This window comes from Mchenga conophoros, linkage group LG15 (assembly GCF_057382185.1).
Source record: "Mchenga conophoros isolate Kocher_MC1m ecotype Shallow Benthic linkage group LG15, M_conophoros_male_GT1.1, whole genome shotgun sequence".
Classification (NCBI taxonomy): domain Eukaryota; kingdom Metazoa; phylum Chordata; class Actinopteri; order Cichliformes; family Cichlidae; genus Mchenga; species Mchenga conophoros.
This window is the reverse complement of record NC_140540.1, coordinates 6061669-6067949: the sequence shown is the minus strand read 5'-3', so window position 1 is coordinate 6067949 and position 6281 is coordinate 6061669.

Genomic DNA, 6281 nt, shown 5'->3' with positions numbered 1-6281 from the left:
TCTTTAGTTCAACACACAGATTTTTAATTGGATATAATTCATCATTGGGGTTACTGTCGTACTGGAAGATGAACCGATGGCTGAGACCCAGTTTTGCTGCTGACTACTTGAGGTTTTCTTTCATAATCTTTATAAGATTCTCAGTTCCAGACACACTGATGCATCCCCACAGTGTAATCCTCCCACCACTGTGGGTGTGGGTTGTCACCTCTCCCTTCTTTCTTTAAACATAAACAGCAGCTCCAAAGAGCTCCAGTTTCATCTGATCTAACCAAAGGACATAGTTCCAGTACGCATAATCTCACTCCAGGTTGACCTTAGTTTACTTCAGTCTGGCTTGGATGTGTCCCTTCTCCAAAAAGTGTTTTTCTTGGTCTACAACCTTTTAGTTTGTTCCTGTTCAGCGTTCCAGTGATTGTCTGCTTTGAGACAACAATTCCCAACATGGCTAAGTCATTCACTGGTGTCCTGGCAGTTATTTTGGGAGTGTTTAAACACGTGTCTCAGGCTACGTCCACACTAATGCGTTTTCATTTGAAAACACATAATTTTCTCTCCGTTTTGGCCTCCCGTCCACATTGAGATGGCGTTTTCCTCTAAGGAAAATGCACTGTTTTTCAAAACGCTCTCGAAAACGAATACATTTAAAGACTGCTTATGCGTCGCAGTGTGGACAGTGAAAACGGAGACTTTGGAAAACGATGAGGCACGTTAGTCATATGATGCAGTCATGTGACCAATTAAACAAAGATAGCGGAGGGCAGTTGTTTGTTCTCAATTTTGACAGCCCTATTAAAGATTATTAATATCACTTTGTACATGCTTCAGATGGCTTTTCTTCGAATTCTTTAATTCGTCCGTTTCAATGTGGACGTGGAGCGTTTTCAGACGAAAACTCAGTTTTCAAATCTATCCAGGCTAGTGTGGACGTAGCCTCAGTAGTTTCTGTCCACTGTCTTTGCAGTCTTACACTTCCTATGTGTGCCAGGTTTGTCCTCATCTGGAATATTCCTACCTGGAATACTCCAGTACTTTAGGTCACGTCACATTCTGGATACCTTGAAAGTCATATGTCAGAATGAGTGAGGAAAAACGGGATTTGTTTTTTTGTTCTTAACAATGAATAGCCATTCAGGTATCCCTGGCAATACAGCATGATACTTATTTTGTTGCACTTAAAACAGCACTGCAGCACCTTCATGGATAGAGCCTGGTCAGTGCTCTGCATGTGGCTTATTTAATTAGTCACAAACACACAACAGTGACAGTACAGATTGAAAGTTTTACAGTTTTACTAGTGTTTATGTTCAGTGCCACCATCTTGGATTGTTAGCTTGGAGTTGTTGGCCTTTTTAAATGTGAAATTTGAGTTGAGGGAGTCTTCCAGATTCAAACTGACTGCAAACTCTGAAATTCCGACTTAGACTTTACAATTTTTCCCTAGTCAAAGGTGTGTAGACTCTTAAGCTGCATGTATTTCAACTGTTGACTCATGCCACTGCAGCAAAATAAGGTTTTTCACTTCACCTGCAAAAGGTTGTTGATTCCAGCTAGAGACACAAAGGAAGAGCATCTGTTGTGCAGCTCCAAATGAAAACATGCAAAGCTGACTCCCGTGGCAAAGGAATACCTGAAAGCAGCTTTCTTGTCTCGTTTTATTGTTGTGGCCAACTATCACCTGACCACCCGATTGTTACAAATTCCATCCAATGTTTTATAGAAATGAAATATATTTATCTTAAAACTATGCTAGAAAAGTGCTGTCTCAGTTTTGGTTTGGAATACAGTTATGCTAGTTGTTCTTTCTTTTCCAGTTTTTATGCTAACCTCAAGAGCTGCTGATATTGAACCAAGAGTGATATTGATCTCTCATTTTGCCAAGGGAGCAAAACAACCTTTTTTCTCGCCGAAACTGACAGTTGTAGCCAGGAGAGGTTTTAGTCAAAACATATTAAAAAAAGTTTAAAGAAAAGTGTAGTATAGCTAATTATTGCTTTCCTTGCACTTTTAACTGAAAATTGATTTTCAAAACGGAACTAAGACTTGTGATGGAGGGCTGGATGCCCAAGAAGATAAAAAAGATTTTCCCTTTCACCTTCTTATCTCCAGATCCAACTTTATTGAACTTTGCAGTTCTGCTCTCTGGCTCTCAGGAGTTGCATTGCAGTATCAAGCCTCTCGCTTTTTATCAGCTTATGTTGAAACTGAACAAGTGTTAGAAGTTACAAGACCACAAAGCAAACATACACAAAGGATTACTTGAACACAAACAGGGATTACCCATCGAGGTCTTTATGTATCTGACCTTTGACCCTGATTATCATCTGTCAACATGTGGGAGAGTGCACTAGGAGAAATTGTGATGGAGTAGTTGTTGACTGCATTGCACTAACAATTCGTCGTTGCATGGACAGACTCACTGTCTCTCACTCTCCTTTCAGAGAGCCCCAAAAAAAGAATGATTATTGATTCAGTGCAAACAAACAATATAAAAATTGATGTGTGTGTGTGTGTGTGTGGAAATGAAACAGGAGGTGCTGGACAAACAACAACAACTAGAAGACTGCTGTAAATCACTAAAATAAATATGAGAGGAAATTGATCAAAGCCATGAGGCAGCAGTAAGTAAATACAATTCCTACTGTATTAACTGATGCTTTCCTCCTCAAGTTTGTATTTTTTTTTTTTTTTTTAAAGTCCTTCTTGCCATGCCCTCAAGATCTGAGAAATCTCAGACAGAGCACGATGCATAATTAAGCATAAAAATGGCACATTACTCATGGAAAATTCACAAAAAGCTTTTTTTCTTCTCGCCTGATGTGAGCGCTTCAAAACTTCATCTCACATCAGCCTCATTTTCAAGTCAAATGTAACGCCTCATTGTTCCTTTGTGAGCATCTTGGTTTAAACTCTGCAAACCCACTTTGGTTTTTCTGCCATCGAGTATTGAAAATTTAAAAAAAAAAGCGTGTTCTAGTGCTCATTAAAAAAGTAAACTTCAGATATACTTTTTTTTTATCACCTAACGTGACAAGGTGCTGATTCTAATTATGCTGGGCCAGCTCAAAATGACCAAAAATTGGATCTTTTTTCTGAGGAGTGAAGGACTTAAAATTGGGAGCCTTAGTTCACAAATAAGCCATCAAAGCTCAACAGGTAATTCTGCCATTAAAATAAAACAAAGACCAAATGTAAATGTCGCACATGAGGGTGAGGTGGCACAGATGTGCTATATGTACTTAAATTAAAAATACTGCAAAAAAATAAACTTAATGAGGCGTTACATTTGACTTGAAAATGAGGCTGATGTGAGATGAAGTTTTGAAGCGCTCACATCAGGCGAGAAGAAAAAAAAGCTTTTTGTGAATTTTCCATGAGTAATGTGCCATTTTTATGCCCTCAAGATCTGAGAAATCTCAGACAGAGCACTCCATTCGGGTGGTCTTTCAAATCTTTATCTTTATTTCGGAGATTGGAAACAAAATGTACCGGGGTGATGTGAGCCATTGTGATTTAGTGAATCCCGGACCCATTAGCTGATCTAAAATCTTACCTTTAGCTCTCTTGGGGGGCCCTAACGTTTGAGGCAAAGTGTTTATTCAAATGTTATTTTATTTTGGGGGTTGAATTTCCATGCCGGAAATAGAAACAACCAATCAAGTGTTCATGCATAAAAATAATCCCTGACTGGGTCTCTTAGGTGTTCTTGTCTCTCCATGTTTTCCTTCTTTCTTCTTGCACTGTTTAATCTGGCATTAAACAATTTGTTTCCCAGATGTTATCTGGTTTCAGCATTAGTTGGCTGCACTGTAGGATTATGTTTATTAATGGAGATATCACAGGAGAAATCTGCACTGAGCACCCTGAGCGGTGCAGTAACATATTGATTTTTGTGTCCAAACCAAAATGTGTGTGCCTGAAACCTTTTCACAAAGGGAACCAAACCGAGGAAATTTTCTTATGAAGCAAACCACTGCCACCAAGTGGGCAAACGTTTTAAATGCATGCTTTGGTGGATGTAGATCAGAGCTGTTGTTAAATGAAGGTGGCAGAAAACACATGATTATCCTGTGTGGCACGGCTCAGTTTTGAGTAAGGAAATGAGATCATAATGACTATCTGGTAATTTCTAAAAGTCATCAGGGTTGCAACATTTTCAGTAATAACTCACTTTCTTTACTTCCTTTCTTGTAGGGTCAAATGTCAGATTGCGTCTGCATCACCATTCTTGTCAGAGAATAATTGGCAGAAAACTGGAAGCCTAAAGAGTCTCACAGGCCTGTTTTGTTTACTGATAAACCTGGCATCCTTGAGATGCCTCTCTGCTTTATCGCTCTGTCTTTCTGAGGCAACTGCAGTATGCTAATCCTTGAAGACTTCAGCTCCCACCTGCCAGACCTCATTATTTTCATGCTATTTTTGAGATAAACAATGCAGAGTAGCTTAGTGCCAGCGAGATTTCCCTCCATCATACAGTAATGAAGATAGAGATGGCAAACAGGCCCAAAGGCAAAGAAAGAGACTTCATCAAATATTTGCTTATATCAAGGTCAGTTACTTTGAGACTGCACGATGCCGATCACATTACTATTTAAAATGAAAAACTTTTCAAATTTTTATGTTTAAGCTGAATTGCACATGTATTATATTCACCAGCTTTTGATTAGTGCTACATTGCATTCCGAATCATTTATTACAGATGCAGAATATGGTTTGGAATCCACAGGCCCAGACGTCATCACCCACATCACTAAGGCTGTAAACAGCAACAATGGCAAGAACCGTTTTTTGTTTAGATTTCATGTAGGGGAGACCGGGGATAGTTGTAACGTGGGTCAGTTGTAACACTTCCAATTTCTCCAATCAGGGCTAAGTTTCAAATGATGTGATTCATCCTGTACATGCCCAATTCAGTTCTGCTATCACATGTGAAAAATCAGCACATTTTGTCAAACACAGACAATTTAACATGAAAAAAATAGTAATTTGTATGCCAAAAAGTAAGTTTTTCTACTTTATTTCAAACAGCATTATCTGCTTTGCAGTTAAACTCATCAAACTTAAATTGTGTTATTTGTATGCCTATGGGGATATATTCTGTGTAGGTCTTTAGTGCTAATGTTAGCTAGTTCATGGCTATAGGAGTCTGGGTCAGTTGCAACAGCAACAGTCTGGGTTAGTTGTAACAATAATGCAGATGTTACAACTTACCACACTATTACTTTAACTTATATTAAACAAGTTGTGGATATGACATCAGCAGAGGGAGGTTCACTGGTCACCTTTGTATATGCGGTTAATGCCATGGCAACACAATTCCTCCACTGTTTGTGTTCCCATACATACATTATGCAGACCACTGTGTCAGAGATGGACCAGTAGGACTTACTGGTAGTGGAAATAAATCAGGATGGGTGCAAGAAACAGGTTTCCTCATCTTTCTGAAGCACTTTGCAAACCACACCAAGGTAAGCCATGATAAAAAGTAATGGAATTGCGACGCTGGTGCACAACTACATTTTTTCAGCTTCATTGTTATGTTCAAAATTGGTGCAAGAGTTGTAGGTTATAATGCCCACTGAGCCAATGAGGCCAAACTCAAGGAAGACCAACCAAAATTAATGAAATATTCAGTTGCAGAAAATTCCATAATTTGTCTTTTTTGGGGGGGTTGGAATATGTTCAAAGGCTAGATTTCTGCATTCTGTCACACACACACACACAGCTACATAAATGGCTCTAAGTGCATTCATGTGTTGAATAAAAAAAGATTACATGTTAATGTTTTGTTAGTACCCTTATTTCATTGTGTTACATTTCACCCCAGGATATGTTACAACTAACCCAGACTATGGGGTTAATTGTAACATTTCACTCTTTGTGTTTGAGACCATACCATGCAATGGGTAATTGCGCTGCAGAGAAAATAGCTGCACTATTTAATAGCAGAGACATGTAAATACTTTGCATTACATTTTGAATCCACTACCTTAAAAGAGCTCCAATTTACAGACAGAAATGTCAAAAATGTTACAACTATCCCCGGTTTTTATAAAGCCTTCTTAAGTTAACAAATTGTTTTGCTTCCAGACTTGATGTCCAACCACAGGGCAAGTAAAATCACTGAAGAGTATGTAAGAAACATTGCGCTGGAAACTACCTATTTATAATAACTTGTGAATTTCTACTTGTAGTAAAATTCCAGTGTGGCATCAGCTATTCATTACAAGGGGTTAAATGCTGATTTTTAAACACAAAAAGCTACACAGAGCCCTTCTTCC